At 43.6% G+C, this 9752-nt stretch overlaps 23 non-coding genes across 23 annotated transcripts; all 23 read right to left on the reverse strand.

The window, feature by feature from the left end:
• Positions 1 to 5431: 5431 nt before the first annotated feature.
• Trnas-uga (transfer RNA serine (anticodon UGA)) lies at positions 5432 to 5513 on the reverse strand. Its single transcript has one exon. It is a non-coding gene; the product is annotated as a tRNA-Ser (tRNA).
• Positions 5514 to 5587: 74 nt separating this feature from the next.
• Positions 5588 to 5659, reverse strand: Trnac-gca (transfer RNA cysteine (anticodon GCA)). The gene has a single exon. It is a non-coding gene; the product is annotated as a tRNA-Cys (tRNA).
• Positions 5660 to 5735: 76 nt separating this feature from the next.
• On the reverse strand, positions 5736 to 5807 carry Trnae-uuc (transfer RNA glutamic acid (anticodon UUC)). The gene has a single exon. It is a non-coding gene; the product is annotated as a tRNA-Glu (tRNA).
• A 97-nt stretch (positions 5808 to 5904) lies between these two features.
• On the reverse strand, positions 5905 to 5986 carry Trnas-aga (transfer RNA serine (anticodon AGA)). The gene has a single exon. It is a non-coding gene; the product is annotated as a tRNA-Ser (tRNA).
• A 58-nt stretch (positions 5987 to 6044) lies between these two features.
• On the reverse strand, positions 6045 to 6117 carry Trnat-agu (transfer RNA threonine (anticodon AGU)). Its single transcript has one exon. It is a non-coding gene; the product is annotated as a tRNA-Thr (tRNA).
• Positions 6118 to 6441: 324 nt separating this feature from the next.
• Positions 6442 to 6514, reverse strand: Trnaf-gaa (transfer RNA phenylalanine (anticodon GAA)). The gene has a single exon. It is a non-coding gene; the product is annotated as a tRNA-Phe (tRNA).
• An 80-nt stretch (positions 6515 to 6594) lies between these two features.
• On the reverse strand, positions 6595 to 6676 carry Trnas-uga (transfer RNA serine (anticodon UGA)). Its single transcript has one exon. It is a non-coding gene; the product is annotated as a tRNA-Ser (tRNA).
• A 74-nt stretch (positions 6677 to 6750) lies between these two features.
• Trnac-gca (transfer RNA cysteine (anticodon GCA)) lies at positions 6751 to 6822 on the reverse strand. Its single transcript has one exon. It is a non-coding gene; the product is annotated as a tRNA-Cys (tRNA).
• A 76-nt stretch (positions 6823 to 6898) lies between these two features.
• On the reverse strand, positions 6899 to 6970 carry Trnae-uuc (transfer RNA glutamic acid (anticodon UUC)). Its single transcript has one exon. It is a non-coding gene; the product is annotated as a tRNA-Glu (tRNA).
• A 97-nt stretch (positions 6971 to 7067) lies between these two features.
• Trnas-aga (transfer RNA serine (anticodon AGA)) lies at positions 7068 to 7149 on the reverse strand. The gene has a single exon. It is a non-coding gene; the product is annotated as a tRNA-Ser (tRNA).
• A 58-nt stretch (positions 7150 to 7207) lies between these two features.
• Trnat-agu (transfer RNA threonine (anticodon AGU)) lies at positions 7208 to 7280 on the reverse strand. Its single transcript has one exon. It is a non-coding gene; the product is annotated as a tRNA-Thr (tRNA).
• Positions 7281 to 7604: 324 nt separating this feature from the next.
• Trnaf-gaa (transfer RNA phenylalanine (anticodon GAA)) lies at positions 7605 to 7677 on the reverse strand. Its single transcript has one exon. It is a non-coding gene; the product is annotated as a tRNA-Phe (tRNA).
• Positions 7678 to 7757: 80 nt separating this feature from the next.
• Positions 7758 to 7839, reverse strand: Trnas-uga (transfer RNA serine (anticodon UGA)). The gene has a single exon. It is a non-coding gene; the product is annotated as a tRNA-Ser (tRNA).
• A 74-nt stretch (positions 7840 to 7913) lies between these two features.
• Positions 7914 to 7985, reverse strand: Trnac-gca (transfer RNA cysteine (anticodon GCA)). Its single transcript has one exon. It is a non-coding gene; the product is annotated as a tRNA-Cys (tRNA).
• Positions 7986 to 8061: 76 nt separating this feature from the next.
• On the reverse strand, positions 8062 to 8133 carry Trnae-uuc (transfer RNA glutamic acid (anticodon UUC)). Its single transcript has one exon. It is a non-coding gene; the product is annotated as a tRNA-Glu (tRNA).
• A 97-nt stretch (positions 8134 to 8230) lies between these two features.
• Trnas-aga (transfer RNA serine (anticodon AGA)) lies at positions 8231 to 8312 on the reverse strand. Its single transcript has one exon. It is a non-coding gene; the product is annotated as a tRNA-Ser (tRNA).
• A 58-nt stretch (positions 8313 to 8370) lies between these two features.
• Trnat-agu (transfer RNA threonine (anticodon AGU)) lies at positions 8371 to 8443 on the reverse strand. Its single transcript has one exon. It is a non-coding gene; the product is annotated as a tRNA-Thr (tRNA).
• Positions 8444 to 8767: 324 nt separating this feature from the next.
• On the reverse strand, positions 8768 to 8840 carry Trnaf-gaa (transfer RNA phenylalanine (anticodon GAA)). The gene has a single exon. It is a non-coding gene; the product is annotated as a tRNA-Phe (tRNA).
• Positions 8841 to 8920: 80 nt separating this feature from the next.
• On the reverse strand, positions 8921 to 9002 carry Trnas-uga (transfer RNA serine (anticodon UGA)). Its single transcript has one exon. It is a non-coding gene; the product is annotated as a tRNA-Ser (tRNA).
• Positions 9003 to 9076: 74 nt separating this feature from the next.
• Positions 9077 to 9148, reverse strand: Trnac-gca (transfer RNA cysteine (anticodon GCA)). The gene has a single exon. It is a non-coding gene; the product is annotated as a tRNA-Cys (tRNA).
• Positions 9149 to 9224: 76 nt separating this feature from the next.
• On the reverse strand, positions 9225 to 9296 carry Trnae-uuc (transfer RNA glutamic acid (anticodon UUC)). Its single transcript has one exon. It is a non-coding gene; the product is annotated as a tRNA-Glu (tRNA).
• A 97-nt stretch (positions 9297 to 9393) lies between these two features.
• On the reverse strand, positions 9394 to 9475 carry Trnas-aga (transfer RNA serine (anticodon AGA)). The gene has a single exon. It is a non-coding gene; the product is annotated as a tRNA-Ser (tRNA).
• Positions 9476 to 9533: 58 nt separating this feature from the next.
• Trnat-agu (transfer RNA threonine (anticodon AGU)) lies at positions 9534 to 9606 on the reverse strand. Its single transcript has one exon. It is a non-coding gene; the product is annotated as a tRNA-Thr (tRNA).
• Positions 9607 to 9752: the final 146 nt, after the last annotated feature.

Raw genomic sequence — 9752 nt, forward strand, 5'->3', positions numbered from 1 at the left:
AAGGTGGTTTCGTTTATGGTGTACAATGTCAAACCAGTCTCCTCCAGCAAAGAACTGTTAAAAAGGCGAGCACGGATGTTGTTGTACTCGCCAATGATCCTCTTCCAGCGGGAGTCGTATTTCCTACTGCCATCAATTGTAGTTGTACGATGTGCCGTGATTTCGTTGGAAGGGTGGATGCACAGGGCTTCCACGATCCTATTTTTTGATGGCGATAAAGCAGGAGAGGCGCCGGACAAGAAACATCTCTTCATCGCCACGATTCCTACGTGACCTTCTCGTTTGCGTGAAGAAAACCGGCCTCTCGACTGCCTTTTTATCATGGTTTTGTATAGCAACGGTTTTTTATCGTATGCCTCCAGATTGTCGTAAAGGGCTTTAATGTTTTTTGCATCTGTACCACTGACACTGATGCCATTTAGTGCCAGCAAAGCACGAGCAAGAACGTCAACTTTATGCCAACCAGAAATCCCTCTTCCGTCTTCACTCTCAACCTCACTCTCACTTTCTGAATTTCCTCCATCCTCCACGTCGACTACATCCGAAATATCTGTTTCCAAAAAGTCTCGGTCCTCGACGCCAGAATCATATTCATCCTCCACGTTTTCTTCCACCCCGTCTTCCAAATTACGTTCGACGTAATCAACGGTGAAGTTGATATCCAGTTGTTGGAACAGGTACTCCATGCCAATGGCTTCCCCAGTGTATTGGTTCGGCGGACATTGGCTGTTTCCCACATTTCCATGAACGTCCAAATGAAGATCGTTGAATCTCGACACCAGCTCTATATCGAAGGACCTTAATGATTCTCTAGAAACAGCCGCAACACCATCTTTCCGCATGGAATTCCATCGACAAAGACCTTCCAGCAAGTATGCCTGGAAGTTTACTGCATTTGCGCTAGTACCAGGCACGAAATTTAATAAATGCCGATGAAAGCATTCCACCGATGTGCTGCCCCTCCAACATCTATAAATCGGTAAGGTCATTCCTCCTTTCCTAATTACTCCAACCTTGGTGTACAGCTGGCTGCCTGGTGGATCTTGGATGCAGATTAGATGCTTTTTTTGTTCATGCCAGATGTCCACTACGTCAGGTTTTAGTAGGGGTACACCGAGGGAGTCGGTTACGCCAGTGAAGGACAGAATTAAGTCCTCCAGCAGTTGCCTTGTCTCCACTGAACCTGTAACATGAAAAATGACTTGAGATTGCAGCATAACTGTCTGTGGGAGATATAAAATCCACCGTAACAAATGATATGACACATTTACCTCGTGTACGCCGACGACAATGCCTAGCCAATTCTTTTCTTCCCAGTGCTGTTAAGACGGCCTTCTCCGATGGTTCGCGTATGCCTTGTGCCTTTAGCTCCTGCTCCTTGGCCTTCAATAGATTCTCGTAATCTTGTTGGTCCCATTCGAACAGACAACCTGGTAATTAAAATTGTGTACAGGTAATTTTAAAGGAAAAAAGAAAGTACAATGGCAATGCCGCATCTAGTGAACATTTAGTTACCCGACAATTTTGCCATAAAAACTCCATACAATGGGTGGGATTCGGATGTGCATCCAAAGGAAATTCGACGCATAAAGTGCCAAATGTCCAGCTTAACTGTAAGATTGGGCCAAGCAGAAAATAGGACGTTGAATTTTGACGGTCCATTATAACAGCAGCAGTCGCGGTCTGTATAGAGAATGATGGGAGGCGTAACGTTTGCTTTGGCGTACCGGTCCACAATTCCATCTGCCATCTTCTTCAGAGACTCGTTGGACTCGGAAGACGTGACGACGCTCTGAAGAATTGCGCCGTATTCATTGCCTACATTCGTGACCCAACTGGCGGATCCTTTTGCTTCGCCAGATAGCTTCTTAAGGATTTTTTTCGTTGAGTCTATCTTTAGGACGACGCCAAATACAGACGTGATGGCGGCCTTCACACTGTCCATTCTTGACCAGACATCACGAGCAAATGCAGCCAGAAACCACTTCGACTGTGGTAGCACGCGAAAAGAATCAGCGACATCGTAGGAAGGTATTTGATTCTGATGGAAAGCCAACCTCTTTCGGTGTTTCTGGCAATCAAACAGGTATTGTACATTTTTTCGTATCCACGACTCGCTGTGGAGTTCTACAAGAGTGTTGTGTAACGCTGTTGGACTATTACCCAACGTTCTTGACTTCAGCAGTGATATGACCTTGGAATCACAGGCGTATTTGTATGTTAAGAGAGCTGGGAATTTTACGCGTATCCCGTAGGGTAGCTGGTTTAAGATACGGTTGTCCCACGCCAAAACAGTGAATCCACAAGAGCATATAAGGTATTCAGTTGCTAAGTAGTAGTACTCAGTAACGTCCAGAACAAGGCGAATTTTGTTATAAATGCCGTTCGATTTTAAGCTTCTGTTGCAGGATTCTTTGCAGCACTTAAAATCGAATGTAAACATGCGTCGTGGCATCCATAGGTATATCCTACGCAGGAAATACGACTCTGGTTTGGGTTTAGATGCAATTGCAAAGTTAACGGCTGGTGGATAGTTCCAAAGCCTAACGGGCGTTGCGAGCGTCCCAGTTCCGCAGAAGAGATGTTTGGCGACCCAATGGCGATCCGCAGGAGCCATATTTTGATTCCAATATCGAGGAAGTCTGCCAGTAACATCAGATGGAGGCTGCATACAATGAAAATGCATTTAAACACATTTAAAATTGCTGCCAATGTCTCATAAAAGGAATAGGAATAACAAAAAAATTCTCATCTAACTTTATAGCGATGGTGCTAGACAAACTTACCAACAGAGTATCAGTTGGAACATGTGAAGAATTGGGTGCTACTGCGATAGTTGTGCTACTTTTAAATGATTTACACGAACCCTACATGGTTATGGAATAGAAATTAGATTTAAGGAATGTATGGATTAAAATATATCATAGCTATCTCATATGAAACATGCATATAAAAGTGCACGCGCATGGATTGAAATGATATGCTATACATCTTCTTAAAGCATATGGATTATTCTAGTTATTAGTTACTAGCTATACATGACGTTGAAATATTCCAATACAAAAAGTCATCATGTACGTTTACGTCTTAAAATCTAGATTTAATACCTCAGATACTTGTGAAAGTGTTGCACAAACTTTGGTAGAAGTCGGCATGCTTAATGAAGTTGAGCACTCCTTTAATACAGAGGTTGGTTGACTCAAAGGAACTGATGGTGAATCCTAAGTACAGGAAGTAAATCGTAACTTTATGTTTAAAACATTCGGTTATTTATTTTTTAAATTTAAATGTTGAAAAATTAAAACCATTATATACAAGCTATATACATTTCTTTAAGTCATAAGGTAATGTAATTTCATTTATAAATGTTACAAACTTATAACAAAAAGGTTTAATACGTGCTTAATATACGTGTTTAACTATTTATCCTTATATATATTAAAACTTAGTTGCTACCTCTGTTACAGTTGAAATTATTGTCCCAATTGTAGTTGTGCAAGGGCCAACAGTAGAAATTGATGTGCTTAACGAAGACTTCTTTGGTTTAAACGTTGGACAATAAGAATACCTTGATGTTGAATCCTAAGTATAAACTTAAAGGATTAAGAACACTATCAACAAAAATCAGAAGACCAAGACAACAACAATTAGATTTCAAGGTTAATTATGGCCTGCATGGGACTCGAACCCACAACCTCTCACTGAAAATAAGTGATTGCTCTTCCAATTGAGCTAACAGTCCTATAACATGAACCTTTATGCTGTTGTCATAATAAACTTTTAATTCTAAGTTAATCTGTTATAAATAATAATTTAGGAACTTACCCTGAACTTCTCAGGAGATATTTGTTTTGCGTAATTGAATCGTTTCCGAACAACCGCAGAGGAAGAAGATACAGCAGATGCCGATGTTGTGAGAACAGATGTTGACACATTCTCTCTAGCACTTGACGATGTCGACTAGTAGAAAACAAAACATTAAACAATAGATACTAAAAATGTCAAAGTATTAATTATATATATATATATATATACATAATGTCAATCCATACACAAACGCGTTTAGTTAAACATACACATAAATCTCTTGACACATCAGTTTATACATGCAAAATATATTAATGCATTATATACAAGTTGACCTTCTTGCTTTGAAAAATTAGTATGAGTGTGTTGTGAAAATAACCCACACACACACATATACATATACAGATAAAATTCACAGGAAATGCGTTATTCAAGTTAAATTTAAAACGTTATTCACACAAAGTCCTTACTTGCTTCTGAATGGTGTGAAATCCACAACTACAGTTGATGAAATTCCCAAACAGATCAACGTCTAACATACACTTGTGTCTCGGGCATTGTTTTATCACAGCAATCTTCTTTGCCCAAAGAGAATTTGGTGGTGGTTGCTGTCCCCGACCAAACGTATATTCTCCATTTGCAAACAAGGACAATCTCCTGTCCCAGGTTTTTTTGTCCAAGCCAGTTTTAGGCATTTTAACGTAATAAATGACAACAGAAATCCTCTTATATATAGCTACTTATGTGGTATATTGGTGTAAAAAACAACAATAATAACCAATACTGCCTAGCGAAAGCACAAAATATACAACATATATATAACACAGGGAGTATAGTATTAGCACAAACTGAAAGTTTAGCTTTATATTCATCATCAAAAGACAAGCTGAGCAAACGTTTCCTATTAGGGAGCTTATAGACAAACTCGCAGTCAAAGCACATAGTCTTAATTCACAAGAGACAAACTAAAGGCTACCTAAACTTCCCAAAAAACAGAAAGCAAATGCAAATCACTTTTGATGCCTAGCTACACAACTAAAACATAGTGCCAGCTAGCTAGCCACACAAACACAAACACAGAGACATAAACTCCCCAAAGACATTATTAAATCAAACTTTCAAGCAGCACTTACTGGCTATCAAAAGCATAAGAAGAATTACAAATGTTTAGACCATTGTATAGACACTTATTTCCAGATAGAAACCAAGAAAAAGCAAACAAATCGACATAATCTTGCACTGCTCCAACCGTTGCATCCTTTCGCTTTCAAACGGCCATTTTATTTTCTTCGAATTTAGAACGAACCAATGAGAAAAGCGCATTCCAAATTTCCAATTTGACACAATAGAATTCCAAATTTTGAACAAAAGAATTTCCAATTCTATTCAAAAAAATTGGAATTTCTATTCATGCGCTATGAAAGGATCTATTCATGAAATTGGAAAAAATTGGAATACGTAACAAAAGAAAAACAATGGGCCTTTTGTTACTTCCAAATGTATGAATCCCCAGACTAACGCACGCCAAACTGAGCTATCTCGGCCATGATCAATTCTATCACATGGCAAAGGTCTGTACGTTGTGATAGACACTTGACCAGATCAAAAAGAATGTTTGAAGATTCGCTGCGAGTAGGGTTCGAACCTACGCGGGAAGATCCCATTAGATTTCAAGTCTAACGCCTTAACCACTCGGCCATCGCAGCAGAAATTGCTGGGTAACCAGAATAATTCACCAGCTCACCACTCAGGTGCCGAAGAGGACAAAAAGCCAACTAGTAGGGGACACCCGGGTTTGAACCAGGGACCTCTCGATCTGCAGTCGAATGCTCTACCACTGAGCTATATCCCCAGCCAAGGACGGAATCCACGCACAGGGTATATAACATCAACGCGTGAGAGAGCAACTTAACTTAAAAAATGTACACTTCCCGCACCGGGAATCGAACCCGGGCCGCCTGGGTGAAAACCAGAAATCCTAACCACTAGACCATGCGGGACACGTTCGCACCACTAAGTAATTTAGATGTCATGCTTTTTCTGACAATTTGAACTAGCTCTGTCTTTCTGTTCGTGTCAAAAACACCATTTTGCGTCCGCTGCGAGTAGGATTCGAACCTACGCGGGAAGATCCCATTTGATTTCTAGTCAAACGCCTTAACCACTCGGCCATCGCAGCCTGACAAACCGCTGGCCATTGCCACAAGGCCAACCAGAAAGCACAACATTACTGCTAAAGGCACTGCCCGGATTTGAACCGGGGATCTCCTGTTTACTAGACAGGCGCTTTAACCGCTAAGCCACAGCGCCTGCCTGTTGGGAGATTTTGAAAATCTCAATATCACACGTCTGAAATGCCGTTAAGGCTACTAACACACCGGGACGTGATACACTGTCACTCGGAAATTTTGGAAATGAGTAGTAACGCATTGGTGGTTCAGTGGTAGAATTCTCGCCTGCCACGCGGGAGACCGGGGTTCGATTCCCCGCCAATGCATCGTGTTTTACCTACACCAGAAAATACCCTCCGTAAAAAAGAAAGGAAGGAAAATAAATAAAAAAACATAGCTGAGGAAAAGTGCTACGGCTGCTTGCATTCACCACCTCAAACCGCCCTGCTGGGCAGTGATAAAATGCCGAGACCCGGGATTGAACCAGGGACCTTCAGATCTTCAGTCTGACGCTCTCCCAACTGAGCTATCTCGGCCATGATCAATTCTATCACATGGCAAAGGTCTGTACGTTGTGATAGACACTTGACCAGATCAAAAAGAATGTTTGAAGATTCGCTGCGAGTAGGGTTCGAACCTACGCGGGAAGATCCCATTAGATTTCAAGTCTAACGCCTTAACCACTCGGCCATCGCAGCAGAAATTGCTGGGTAACCAGAATAATTCACCAGCTCACCACTCAGGTGCCGAAGAGGACAAAAAGCCAACTAGTAGGGGACACCCGGGTTTGAACCAGGGACCTCTCGATCTGCAGTCGAATGCTCTACCACTGAGCTATATCCCCAGCCAAGGACGGAATCCACGCACAGGGTATATAACATCAACGCGTGAGAGAGCAACTTAACTTAAAAAATGTACACTTCCCGCACCGGGAATCGAACCCGGGCCGCCTGGGTGAAAACCAGAAATCCTAACCACTAGACCATGCGGGACACGTTCGCACCACTAAGTAATTTAGATGTCATGCTTTTTCTGACAATTTGAACTAGCTCTGTCTTTCTGTTCGTGTCAAAAACACCATTTTGCGTCCGCTGCGAGTAGGATTCGAACCTACGCGGGAAGATCCCATTTGATTTCTAGTCAAACGCCTTAACCACTCGGCCATCGCAGCCTGACAAACCGCTGGCCATTGCCACAAGGCCAACCAGAAAGCACAACATTACTGCTAAAGGCACTGCCCGGATTTGAACCGGGGATCTCCTGTTTACTAGACAGGCGCTTTAACCGCTAAGCCACAGCGCCTGCCTGTTGGGAGATTTTGAAAATCTCAATATCACACGTCTGAAATGCCGTTAAGGCTACTAACACACCGGGACGTGATACACTGTCACTCGGAAATTTTGGAAATGAGTAGTAACGCATTGGTGGTTCAGTGGTAGAATTCTCGCCTGCCACGCGGGAGACCGGGGTTCGATTCCCCGCCAATGCATCGTGTTTTACCTACACCAGAAAATACCCTCCGTAAAAAAGAAAGGAAGGAAAATAAATAAAAAAACATAGCTGAGGAAAAGTGCTACGGCTGCTTGCATTCACCACCTCAAACCGCCCTGCTGGGCAGTGATAAAATGCCGAGACCCGGGATTGAACCAGGGACCTTCAGATCTTCAGTCTGACGCTCTCCCAACTGAGCTATCTCGGCCATGATCAATTCTATCACATGGCAAAGGTCTGTACGTTGTGATAGACACTTGACCAGATCAAAAAGAATGTTTGAAGATTCGCTGCGAGTAGGGTTCGAACCTACGCGGGAAGATCCCATTAGATTTCAAGTCTAACGCCTTAACCACTCGGCCATCGCAGCAGAAATTGCTGGGTAACCAGAATAATTCACCAGCTCACCACTCAGGTGCCGAAGAGGACAAAAAGCCAACTAGTAGGGGACACCCGGGTTTGAACCAGGGACCTCTCGATCTGCAGTCGAATGCTCTACCACTGAGCTATATCCCCAGCCAAGGACGGAATCCACGCACAGGGTATATAACATCAACGCGTGAGAGAGCAACTTAACTTAAAAAATGTACACTTCCCGCACCGGGAATCGAACCCGGGCCGCCTGGGTGAAAACCAGAAATCCTAACCACTAGACCATGCGGGACACGTTCGCACCACTAAGTAATTTAGATGTCATGCTTTTTCTGACAATTTGAACTAGCTCTGTCTTTCTGTTCGTGTCAAAAACACCATTTTGCGTCCGCTGCGAGTAGGATTCGAACCTACGCGGGAAGATCCCATTTGATTTCTAGTCAAACGCCTTAACCACTCGGCCATCGCAGCCTGACAAACCGCTGGCCATTGCCACAAGGCCAACCAGAAAGCACAACATTACTGCTAAAGGCACTGCCCGGATTTGAACCGGGGATCTCCTGTTTACTAGACAGGCGCTTTAACCGCTAAGCCACAGCGCCTGCCTGTTGGGAGATTTTGAAAATCTCAATATCACACGTCTGAAATGCCGTTAAGGCTACTAACACACCGGGACGTGATACACTGTCACTCGGAAATTTTGGAAATGAGTAGTAACGCATTGGTGGTTCAGTGGTAGAATTCTCGCCTGCCACGCGGGAGACCGGGGTTCGATTCCCCGCCAATGCATCGTGTTTTACCTACAGCAGAAAATACCCTCCGTAAAAAAGAAAGGAAGGAAAATAAATAAAAAAACATAGCTGAGGAAAAGTGCTACGGCTGCTTGCATTCACCACCTCAAACCGCCCTGCTGGGCAGTGATAAAATGCCGAGACCCGGGATTGAACCAGGGACCTTCAGATCTTCAGTCTGACGCTCTCCCAACTGAGCTATCTCGGCCATGATCAATTCTATCACATGGCAAAGGTCTGTACGTTGTGATAGACACTTGACCAGATCAAAAAGAATGTTTGAAGATTCGCTGCGAGTAGGGTTCGAACCTACGCGGGAAGATCCCATTAGATTTCAAGTCTAACGCCTTAACCACTCGGCCATCGCAGCAGAAATTGCTGGGTAACCAGAATAATTCACCAGCTCACCACTCAGGTGCCGAAGAGGACAAAAAGCCAACTAGTAGGGGACACCCGGGTTTGAACCAGGGACCTCTCGATCTGCAGTCGAATGCTCTACCACTGAGCTATATCCCCAGCCAAGGACGGAATCCACGCACAGGGTATATAACATCAACGCGTGAGAGAGCAACTTAACTTAAAAAATGTACACTTCCCGCACCGGGAATCGAACCCGGGCCGCCTGGGTGAAAACCAGAAATCCTAACCACTAGACCATGCGGGACACGTTCGCACCACTAAGTAATTTAGATGTCATGCTTTTTCTGACAATTTGAACTAGCTCTGTCTTTCTGTTCGTGTCAAAAACACCATTTTGCGTCCGCTGCGAGTAGGATTCGAACCTACGCGGGAAGATCCCATTTGATTTCTAGTCAAACGCCTTAACCACTCGGCCATCGCAGCCTGACAAACCGCTGGCCATTGCCACAAGGCCAACCAGAAAGCACAACATTACTGCTAAAGGCACTGCCCGGATTTGAACCGGGGATCTCCTGTTTACTAGACAGGCGCTTTAACCGCTAAGCCACAGCGCCTGCCTGTTGGGAGATTTTGAAAATCTCAATATCACACGTCTGAAATGCCGTTAAGGCTACTAACACACCGGGACGTGATACACTGTCACTCGGAAATTTTGGAAATGAGTAGTAACGCATTGGTGGTTCAGTGGTAGAATTCTCGC

This window comes from Hydractinia symbiolongicarpus, chromosome 2 (genome assembly GCF_029227915.1).
Source record: "Hydractinia symbiolongicarpus strain clone_291-10 chromosome 2, HSymV2.1, whole genome shotgun sequence".
Lineage (NCBI taxonomy): Eukaryota > Metazoa > Cnidaria > Hydrozoa > Anthoathecata > Hydractiniidae > Hydractinia > Hydractinia symbiolongicarpus.